Source organism: Anomaloglossus baeobatrachus, chromosome 1 (genome assembly GCF_048569485.1).
Source record: "Anomaloglossus baeobatrachus isolate aAnoBae1 chromosome 1, aAnoBae1.hap1, whole genome shotgun sequence".
NCBI classification, from domain to species: Eukaryota; Metazoa; Chordata; class Amphibia; order Anura; family Aromobatidae; genus Anomaloglossus; species Anomaloglossus baeobatrachus.
This window is the reverse complement of record NC_134353.1, coordinates 856,048,563-856,060,718: the sequence shown is the minus strand read 5'-3', so window position 1 is coordinate 856,060,718 and position 12,156 is coordinate 856,048,563.

The window sequence follows — 12,156 nt, the reverse complement described above, 5'->3', positions numbered from 1 at the left end:
AACACTGTCCCCAGGAGCCTAGATAACGGCAGCGGTGGTGTCCACACTCACCACAACCCATGGATGGCGTCACGAACTTAAATCCCCTAAACACCACGGCCCCGGCCGTGAACCTCCCCACCGAAAACCCTTCACGTAGTGCCAGCTTCCCTTCAGAGCGACGTGACCCCCGGGTCCGGAGGCGCTCTAGCCACCCACCGACGAGCCCGAATCAGAGCGGCTCGGCTGCCAGCCGAGCCCCGGGGCGGTACACACTCACCAAAAACCTTACTATGGGAACGTAGCCTTAGATGCTGCAGAAAAGATACAAAGCATCGAAAACTCACCAAAAACTCATTGTGGGCACATGGCTTTAGACTACGTTCCCACTATGAACTTTGGGTGAGTTTTTAATGTTGCAGAATTTCTTCACCATTTCTAAACTACTATGTAAATTAGGTAACTTTTTTTGCATTTATACCGTGTTTTTGATGCTACGCTTTATGTCTCTCGCTAATGTGTCATGTTGTACATAAAGCTGGTTTGTTTTCCATTCCTGGTATTTGGATTTGACAAAACTTTATTGATAAATTTATGAGCTGATTACATGCATTTTTGATGTGTTCTGCCTCAGAAACGCATGTGTGTGTTCTTTTTTTTGTTGTTTTTTTTACCTGCTTTATTTCTACATCTATTACAAGTCTAGGGGGAAAGTCTGTACATGAGATTCAGCGTACCCGGAAGAGAAATTGACATGTTGTGGATTTGAAATACGCACCAGAGATCAGTTTATGCTGAGTAAAAAGAAGCACAGTGAGCAGGAGATTTCTATACGTCCCATCCACTTTGTTGGAACTGTAAAGATGCCGCATTTTTTGCACAGAGAAAATATGCAATGTCAAAAACTCAGCAAGTAAGTTGTCATGGGCTCACAGACGTAGGCCCCTTCACAAGTCAGTGATTTCAGTACATATGACGCCGTTTTCATACTTACCAAAGACACAGACATGCGCAGACCCATTAAAATCTATTGGTCTGCGCACACATCAGTGTTTTCACAAGAACTGCATGTTCTTATGTTTTGCATGGAGTAAAGTCAGTTTTTCTCCGACAGCACTGATGTCACACGGACCACACACTGATGTGATCCATGTGACATCAATGTGAGACGTCCTGGAGAAAACACGTGTCTTTGAAATTAAATGATTTTCTATACTCACCTGTCTCCAGCACCGCTGTCTTCGGTGCCGCTGTCACTTGCTTTCAGGCCCGCTCATTATACTCATGAATATTCATTGAACTGTGGACCTGGAAGCAGCAGCATCGGAGACAGCAGCACCATGGACAGCAGCACCAGGGACAGGTGAGTAAAAAGTTCCTGATCTCTGGCTAGCACACAGTGAACACTAGTGTGCCAAAGTCAAGGCACACGGACGGCAATACGCACCTTCAACGTGGCCGTAAAAAACGTGTGTTTTCCACTGATGTATGAAAGAGGCCTTGGAATACATTTCTCTAACTCTATACCACACATACGTAAAAGACAAAATGCTGGAATCAGGTGTCTGCCACTAATTATGCTGCCCGCAGAGAGATGGAGACATATTCCCTGTAATATAGATTTTGACAGCGCTATTATTCATCTTTCAGATTCCGGTTTTCTTAGTATATAAATCTAATGAATGAGTTTCCTACATTTTTTAGTTAAACAAACTGTTACAAAACACTTTAAATTAATAGAACGCTTTTCAGAAAACTTTGTCTTTTCCTGATAATCTCCCATTTGTTTCAGTTACTGTATATATAGGAGGACTAGGCCCCTATGGAAAAATAATCATGTAAGCTGATAACATCTGCCTCAAATGGCTCTCCTGAGATGAATTTCCAACATGGTGGAAAATCATTTCAAGATGCATCTGCTATTTTTGTTAATTGAAACACTTGTTTGCGCAACATAAAAGTATGAGAAATTTGTCACAATGGCGACATTTTTTCCACCATGTCATGTGTAGTACAAATATACATATACATTTTTTTCTAAATTAATTATGTTATGTTCACAGAATTTGGATTTTAGTGTGGCAAATCACATGTGTATTTTTCACAAAATCCGTGATAGAAATCCAAAGCCTGGGAATAAGCCTGTGGATGTGTAGGTGCAACAGCCCTGTTGTCATTTACTGGGGGCTAATATGCAGCTTTTACACCTATAATCCACATAGTGCAATATAATCTAACTGCAGAATTGTTGGTTTTATCAGAACAACGAGATCCTGAATGTGTGAACATGGCCGTCCGGTGACACTGATGAAAGGCAGACAGGAGAGGGAGCAGTGGAGCTATGGAGGCCTCGTGCTCGGAAAAGAAGCAAACAAAAATCAAAACCAAAACTGGAAAATAGGAATTATTTTTGCCATCACAATGTCTTCATATTAACAAGATTCAAAAACTGTAAAAGGTCCATCAAACATGAAGTAACTGTTTCTCCAAAAAACACATAGGAAAAGCAGATCCCATAATCATCAGAACTCACACCTCCCAACCGTCCCGGATTCTCAGGGACTGTCCTGATTTCAGGGCTCTCTCCCGTAGACCTGCAGCTCACATCTGTTGTCCCAGCTCCTCCCCTCAGTGCAGTGAATACATTAAATTGAATTTTATCTGCTCTATATTACCAAAACTTGAACTTGTGAACTCAGTGTCAATAGGCAGTAGCTCTACCATTGAGCCACTGCCTGTATTGAAACATGTAGGAAGATTTGGTAATCTTAACCTCTGTATTGCAGTAGAGAAACCAGAAGCAAATTATTCAGCTCCAAAGATAGATAGATAGATAGATAGATACATGATAGATAATAGATAAAAGATAGATCACATCAAATAAGCTTTATTTTTATATAGATAGATATATACATGATAGAGAGATAAATAATAGATAGATAATAGATGGATACATGATAGATAATAGATGATAGATAGATACATGATAGAGAGATAGAAAGAGAGATAAATAATAGATGGATACATGATAGATAATAGATACATGATAGATGGATGATAGATAGATAATAGATATATAGAGAAATAAATAATAGATACATGATATATAGATAGATAGATCATAGACTAGAAGGTGGCACGATTCTAACCTATCGGGTAGTCTAGAATGTGTATGTAGGTTACCAGATTGAATAATAAGGTAATGAATGGACTGGATGGGCTAGGTTTAACCCCTTAGTGACGGAGCTAATTTTCACCTTAATGACCAGACCAAATCAGTGTCACTTCATGAGGTTATAACTCTGGAACGCTTCAACGGATCCCGGTGATTCTGAGACTGTTTTTTCGTCACATATTGGACTTTATGTTAGTACCAAATTTAGGACAATATATTTTGCGTTTATTTATGAAAAAAATTGAAATTTGGCAAAAATTTTGAAAATTTAGCAATTTTCAACTTTTGAATTTTTATACCGTTAAACCAGAGATTTCTGTGACACAAAATACTTAATAAATAACATTTCCCACATCTCTACTTTACATCAGCACAATTTTGTTAACAAAATTTTTTTTTGTTTGGAAGTTAGAAGAGTTCAAAGTTTATCAGCGATTTTCTCATTTTTACATCAAAATTTACAAAACCATTTTTTTAGGGACCACATCATATTTGAAGTGACTTCGATAGGCCTAGATGACAGAAAATACCCAAAAGTGACACCATTCTAAAAACTGCACCCCCCAAAGTACTCAAAACCACATTCAAGAAGTTTATTAACCCTTCAGGTGCTTCACATGAACAAAAGCAATGTGGAATGAAAAAAAGCAAAAATTAAATTTTACCTAAAAATGTTGCTCTAACCCAAATTTATTCACTTTTAGAAGAAATAACACAACAAAATGGACCATAAAACTTGTTCCCCACTTTGTTATGAACGCACCGATACCCCACATGTGGTTAGAAACCTCTGTTTGGACAAATGGGAAGGCTCGGAACAGAAGGAGCAATATTTGAATTTTGGAAAGCAAATTTGGCTGAAATAGATTGCGGGCACCATGTTGCATTTACAGGTCCGCTAAGGTACCTAAACAGAAGAAACCCCTCACAAGTGATACTATTTAGGAAACTAGACCCCTCAAGGCTTCTATCTAGGGGTATAGTGAGCATTTTGGATCCACAGGTACTTCACAGATTTTGTTAACGTTACGTTGTCATATTGAAAATTTTAATAATTTTCTCAAAAATGTTGCTTTAGCATCAATTTTCTCACTTTTTCAAGAGGTAATTCCAAAAATTTGACCTCAAGATTTATTACCCACTTTTTTATGAGCGCGGTGATACCTCACATGTGGTCTGAAACCTTTGTTTGGACAAATGGGAGGGCTTGGAACGGAAGGAACAATATTTGAATTTTGGAAAGGAAATTTGGCTGAAAAAGATTGCGGGCACCATGTCGCATTTGGAGGTCCCCTAAGGTACCTAAACAGCAGAAACCCCACACAAGTGACCCCATTTTGGAAACTAGGCCCCTCAAGAAATTTATCTAGATTTTTGGTGAGTACCCTGAACCCCCAGGTGCTTCACAGTATTTTATAACGTTCAGCCATGAAAATAAAAAAATAAAATTTTACTACAAAATTGTTATTTCAACCAGGTAGCTTTTTTTTCACAAGGGTAACAGGAAAAAAATCACCATGAAATTTATTGTGCAATTTCTCCTGAGTTTGGTGATACCTTATATGGGGTGGAAATCAACTGTTTGGCCACACGGCGGGGCTCGGAAGGGAAGGAGTGCCATTTGACTGCAAAATTGTCTGGAATCAATAGCGGACGCCATGTTGCATTAGGAGAGCCCCTGAGGTGCCTAAACAGTGAAGCTCCTCAACATGTGGCCACATTTCGGAAAATAGACCCCACAAGGAATTTATCTAGATGTTTGGTGAGTACCCTAAACCCCCAGGTGCTTCACAGAAGTTTATAATGTTGAGCTGTGAAAATAAAAAAATACATTTTTACCACAAAATTGTTACTTCAACCAGGTAGCTTTTTTTTTTTTACAAGTGTAAAAGGAAAAAATTCAGCATAAAATTTATTGTGCAATTTCTCCTGAGAATGTTGATACCTTATTTGTGGTGGAAATCAACTGTTTGGGTGCGCAGCAGGGCTCGGAAGGGAAGGAGCGCCATTTCACTGCACAATTGGCTGGAATCATTAGCGGACGCTATGTTGCATTTGGAAAGCCCCTAAGGTGCCTAAACAGTGGAGGTCCCCAACAAGTGACCCCATTCTGGAAACAAGACACTTCAAGGCTTTTATCTAGGTGTATAGTGAGCAGTTTGAATCCAAGAGTACTTCACAGAATTTGATAAGCTTAGGTTGCCATATTGAAAATTTTCATTTTTTTCACAAAAATGTTGCTTTAGCATCAAATTTCTTACTTTTTCAAGAGGCAACAACAAACCGTGGACCCAAGAGGTTGTTATCCAATGTCTTATGAGCACAGGGATACTCCACATGTGGCCAAAAACCTCTGTTTGGATAAATGGGAGGGCTTGGAATGGAAGGAGCACCATTTGAATTCTGGAAAAGTTGAAATAAATTGCGGGCACTATGTCACATTAGCAGGGCCCCTTGGGTACCTATACAGCAGAAACCCCCCACTAGTGACCCCATTTTGGAAACTGGATTTTATTCAGGAGTATAGTAAGCATTTTGAATCCACAGGTACTTCACAAAAATGTTCCTGTAGCAACAAATTTCTCACTTTTAGGCTATGTGGCCATGATCCAGCGACACAGCGTCTAGTACAAAGTGTCAGCCTTCCTGCAGAGATGTGAGTGTTGTCCACTGGAGAACGCAGCTGCCCATGCCCACGATTTGGGTTCAGGCTGCTGTGGACTTTAGCTCTATGCTACCTGCAGAGAACACTCTCCGCAGCATAAACTGACATGCTGAGGCTCGGGAAGCTGCGCCACAGGTCGGTTTGTGCTGTGGAGAAAAGAAGCACAGTGGGCAGGAGATTTCTAAAAATCCTTCCACTCTGCTTCTATGGCACAACACAGCGTTATGGACGCAGGGAAAACACTCTGCGCCCAAAACGCTGCAAATCCCGATTGTGGGCGCACAGCCTAACATGCTACAATGGATGAATGGATAGATGTCAAACAAATATAACGTCCCATTCCCTTGCATATTCTAAGCTGGTGCCCTTTAGTGCCTTTCATGTGGCACTAAAGGGTGCCTAGCCTTGTATTTAGCCCCCCCAAAAAATTAATAATTAAAATAAACAACGTGGGGTCCCCCCTATTTTTGATAGCCAGCTAGGGTAAAGCAGACAGCTGTAGCCTGCAAACCACAGCTGACCGCTTCACCTTGGCTGGTGATCAATTTGGAGGGCTCCCCAGGTATTTTTTTTAAAAAAAACAAACAAACAAACGTGGGTCCCCCCAAATTAGATCACCAGCCAAGGTGAAGCGGACAGCTGGACTCTGGTATTCTCAGGGTGGAAAGAGCCATGGTTATTGGACTCTTCCCAGCCTAAAAATAGCAGGCCGCAGCCACCCCAGAAGTGGCGCATCCATTAGATGCGCCAATCCTGGCGCTTCGCCCCAGCTCATTCCGGCGCCCTGGTGCGGTGGCAAACGGGGTAATACACGGGGTTGATACCAGCTGTAATGTCACCTGGCATCAAGCCCTGGGGTTAGTGATGTCACGGCATCTAAACAGATACCCGACACCACTAACCCAGTCAGTAATAGAAAAAAATAAAGACAAAAAAAAATTTATTTGAAAAAACATTCCCCGAAACATTCTCTTTTTCACCAATTTATTGAAAATAAACAAATTCCGGTCGCTGTAACCCATTTTGGAGGTCCCACGATGACTCTGGACCTTCTAGAATATGGGGGGCACGTTCAGGGAACGTATCCCCCATTTTCTGGAAGAGCAAGCTCTCCATGAGCAGTGTGGGTGCAGTAATCTGAGAAGGTGTGGTCTGCATTTAACTAAGGGGGAATGTGGCGCCCTGGACAAGCCAGGGACCACAGAGCACAACACCCACACACCCCACACTCCCGGTCAGGCACACCGAAGTCAGACAGAAATCCCTTGTTGCCTTCCTCCAGGGGCTGATGTCCACACCAGGGGGTGGGCCAGGCGGTTGGCCCCGCCCACCGAGGAGTTCACAGTCCTGGAGGCGGGAAAAGTAGACAGTTTAGCTTTGGAGGTGAAAGTGGAAGGAAGGAGAGTGGTAGTGGAGCAACTAACTGACAGCGTCCGGGTGTGTGGCCCGGGCGGTACAGCAAGGTTGGCAGACGGTGGTGACCATCTGCAGGAGTGGCCTATCGGAGTCTACCGTAAGGACCGTGGACGGGCGGTGGCCCGGCGGTACCGGACCGGTACGCAAAGAGAAGTCAGCACCATCTGGCAGGGGCTTACGGACCCCGGCAAGGCTAGGAGTCGCCGTGAATTTGCCGAATTCATTAGTGAAGGGAACCTCCTGGGTTTCCCAGCAGCCAAGTCCCGACAGAAGGCAACAGTCCAACCAGGAGAGGGAGACACCGCCACCGCCAAGGCAACCGTTTCCCAGGGCCAGAGCCTGCGGGCAAAAGGGGCTCCTCCAGCCCATATCCAAGCTGGGGAGCGGGTTACCGGTGGGAACCCATTGGAACCATCTACCGTATATAGGTGCAGGGAAAGGCAGTCACCATCAACCTGCCGGGAGAAACAACACCGCAGCCGTCTGTGGGACCCGTCCATCCAGCCGTGTGTTTTACCGAGAACGGTGTCCTCATCATTGGCTGAGTGAGTACCACCGTGCCGTGCGGCACAGCGCTGCCCCCGCGACCCTGCACCTCACCAGGCCCCGTAACCCGCCTGTCATCCATCCCTACCCCATCACCGGGCCCTGGGACAACCAACCCCCTACCCACGGAGGGGAGAACTAACAACAAGGCTGCTCCCTTTCACCGCTCCCAGGATCTCCGTCCAGAGCAGCGGTGGTGTCACTAACTTCACCACAACCGTGGGTGGCGTCACGGACAATAATCAAATCCCCACAATTAAAACCCCCCTTTTCACTCACAGGCGAGGAGCGCCGCTCGAGTCCCCGGGATCCGGCCCACCGCTCGAGCCACCACCGAGCAGTGGCAGCAGCAGCAGCCGGACCCGAGCAGTGGGAGAGCGCAGCGTCCCCTCCTCCGCCCGCGACAACTTAGCGTCACGAACAGGATGCTACCGTTCTACCAACTGGTGGAAGTGCGCCTTGTGTGACCGCCGGAGGTGTCCGGCCAGAAAATTTGTGAGACCGCCATCTTGGGCGCGAAGAATTCCCACTCGAGCGTCTCCTCGAGTAGTGGAGGCGCGAAGGCCAAAACTCCGCCCCTGTAGAGGAGGAGCCGGAAAGAGACTAAGGGGGAGTGATGGCGTCTGGCCGCATGTAGCTCGCGGCTATAAAAGCAGAGACGTCAGGACTCTGCAGCGATACTGGGTTCCTGGAAGACTTTATTGCCAAAATGCACAGTCCGACCACCAATGAGGACGCCCCCGCGCCCGGCACGGCGATGTGGCTGAGAGACCGGACCGGCCCGCTGAACAACCGTCTGCAAGCCCACATGCAGCTCCTCCTGGAGGAGTGGGAGACCAACATGGCGGACGTGGTGGCGGCTATGCGGAGACGCGAGGTGGAAGAGGATTTGGAAGGGAGGGTGAGTGACCCACGCCCCTGTACCAATAGCGGGTCGGTCATCGCGGCCGAGGGACCTGGTCCATCCCCGCTCGCCCTGCCTTCTCCCCCACTACCCATGTTAGCTGCTGCCGCCCCGCCACTAGGCCCGCTACCTATTCATCCGGTAGCGATACCCTGCCAATCCGCCTCGGCGGACCGACTGGCTGCAGACACACGGAGCCGGCCTGAATCACCCCTGTGGGAACCGCCAGGATCGCAGCCCCTTAGTGAAGACGTATCGGAGGCCCCGGCCAGGATGGCACCAGGCGCTGTGCCCGAGCCCGGGACCGTGGAGTGGATGAAGGCCAGAATAATTGAGTTTAACCAACGCTAGCAGAACCAGATATGCCTTATGATGGAGCAGTGGACCAATGAGGTGGAGATGCTGATTGCGACTGCCCCGATGTACGGGATGGGAATAGATGTGACGGAGCCAACAGGTGACCCACGTCCCTATGTCCTAACAGGACCGGCAACTGCGGCTGAGGGGCCCGGCCCAGTCTCGACTCACGCGTCGCCCTTACCATTACTTATGGGGCGCCTCAACGTGAACCCACCTGACCTACTGCCCCACACTATCGCAGAAGAGTCTGATGTGCTGGATACTGGGAGCCGGGAGGCTGCGGCAGCTGGCGGCAACCCGCCTGACGCAGGGACAAGTGAGAGTGACTCCAGTGACTCCAGCTCCGGTGCTGAGCCCATCCTTGAAAGTGAGGAGACAAGTGAGCGTCTCCACTACGTGGGAGAACCGGTAGTTTATTACACCGCGCGCAATGGTGGGAAAGGATACCGGGCACCCCTGTCACAGCAGGCATGTCACTGCATGTTTGATATGCTGGTGGCGGAGGATGGGGCCGCCTCATCAGAAGAGTCGGAGTAAGGTCAGCAGAGCCCCGCTGCAGTTGTCCCCCGTTGGGACCACCAGTGTTAAAAGTACCGTTTAAATGAATGATAAGTGAATGATACCGTGAAAGTTACCTGATTGGCTGCTGATTTGCACCGATCGTTGCCGGCAACTGGTCCCCGTTGGGACCCCCTTTCCAATGATGCATAAGGAACTCCTTATGGACAAGCCTGAGAACTTGCAGGGCAACCACGAACTTGTGGCTTGTAAATAAAAATGTTGTTGTGGCTTTTACCGTTACCGCCTCCGGAGAGGCAGATTGGAGGAAGGGCCCGCAGCGGAGCAGGCTGGGGCCCAGCCACCGGAACCAGTGGCGATCCTCTGGGGGTTCCAGGGGCTCCCCATGGACGTGGGTCCCCTGAAAAGGACAGAACCCGCTCGGGCAACTTGTGCAGGACTGGGGTCAAGGGATGCTGCCTGTTTGCTTAGGGGCAGCATCAGGTTGCTTGGGTGGGAGAGAGCGGAAGCCGAAACCGTAACGTTTAAGTAAGAGTACCTCCCGATGTGGGAAGATGTTATTTTAATTGTAATGTGTTACTGTTTTTTCTATTTTTCAGTTGTGAAAATAAAACTGGTGATGGGCGGGCAGCCCGCGGATGGTCTGCATTTAACTAAGGGGGAATGTGGCGCCCTGGACAAGCCAGGGGCCACAGAGCCCAACACCCACACACCCCACACTCCCGGTCAGGCACACCGAAGTCAGACACAAAACCCTTGTTGCCTTCCTCCAGGGGCTGATGTCCACACCAGGCGGTGGGCCAGGCGGTTGGCCCCGCCCACCGAGGAGTTCACAGTACTGGAGGCAGGAAAAGTAGACAGTTTAGCTTTGGAGGTGAAAGTGGAAGGAAGGAGAGTGGTAGTGGAGCAACTAACTGACAGCGTCCGGGTGTGTGGCCCGGGCGGTACAGCAAGGTTGGCAGACGGCGGTGACCGTCTGCAGGAGTGGCCTATCGGAGTCTACCGTAAGGACCGTGGATGGGCGGTGGCCCGGCGGTACCGGACCGGTACGCAAAGAGAAGTCAGCACCATCTGGCAGGGGCTTACGGACCCCGGCAAGGCTAGGAGTCGCCGTGAATTTGCCGAATTCGTTAGTGAAGGGAACCTCCTGGGTTTCCCAGCAGCCAAGTCCCGACAGAAGGCAACAGTCCAACCAGGAGAGGGAGACACCGCCACCGCCAAGGCAACTGTATCCCAGGGCCAGAGCCTGCGGGCAAAAGGGGCTCCTCCAGCCCATATCCAAGCTGGGGAGCGGGTTACCTGTGGGAACCCATTGGAACCATCTACCGTATATAGGTGCAGGGAAAGGCAGTCACCATCAACCTGCCGGGAGAAACAACACCGCAGTCGTCTGTGGGACCTGTCCATCCAGCCGTGTGTTTTACCGAGAACGGTGTCCTCATCATTGGCTGAGTGAGTACCACCGTGCCGTGCGGCACAGCGCTGCCCCCGCGACCCTGCACCTCACCAGGCCCCGTAACCCGCCTGTCATCCATCCCTACCCCATCACCGGGCCCCGGGACAACCAACCCCCTACCCACGGAGGGGAGAACTAACAACAAGGCTGCTCCCTGCCACCGCTCCCGGGATTCCCGTCCAGAGCAGCGGTGGTGTCACTAACTTCACCACAACCGTGGGTGGCGTCACTGACAATAATCAAATCCCCACAATCAAAACCCCCCTTTTCACTCACGGGCGAGGAGCGCTGCTCGAGTCCCCGGGATCCGGCCCACCGCTTGAGCCACCACCGAGCAGCGGCAGCAGCCAGACCCGAGCAGTGGGAGAGCGCAGCGTCCCCTCCTCCGCCCGCGACACATGTGTGACACCCTGGACTAGCCAGGTAGTCACAAATAGTGCCCCGCACAACACCAGTCCCACACAGGTAACACCAGCCAAACACATAAACCCTAGTAACCTCCCTCAGTGCATAATGGACACACCAGGGGGCGGAGCCAGGCAGTTGGCCACGCCCACTGAGGAGTTTAGAGGTCCTGAGGCAGGAAACTCCAGTCAGTTCTAAGTCAAGTTCAGTGAGACAAGCACAGTCAGTCAAGTTGAGGAGTGAAGGAGAGTGCAGCAGGCCTGTGGTGACAGGTCTGCAGCGGGAACTGACAGGTGTCAGGGTCGTAGCCCTGGTACATCGGCTAAGAGGCATACGGTGGCCTTACCCTGCAGGAGCTGGGAAGATGGCCAGGTGGAACTGTGATGGACCGGGACAGGGTAGTGGCCCGCCAGTACCGACCCGGGGAACCGACTGGAAACCGGAGCACACAGGGGGTACTCAGACCCTGAAACGAGGTCCAGAAGCCACTGGACTGACTTAATTTACTGATTGAGGTCTGGACTATAGGTCCTTTCCCACCCAAGTCCCGACTGAAGACAACAGCCGACCGAGGGGGATAGAAAGCCACCGCACAGGCAAAGAGATCCCACGGGCCAGCGTCTGTGGGCAATCGGGCTTTCCCGACACACATACCGCCGGGGAGCGGACTCCCGTCGCTGAAGCGAAGGCAGTCTACATACACACTACACGGTGCAGGAGAAAGGCAAAGA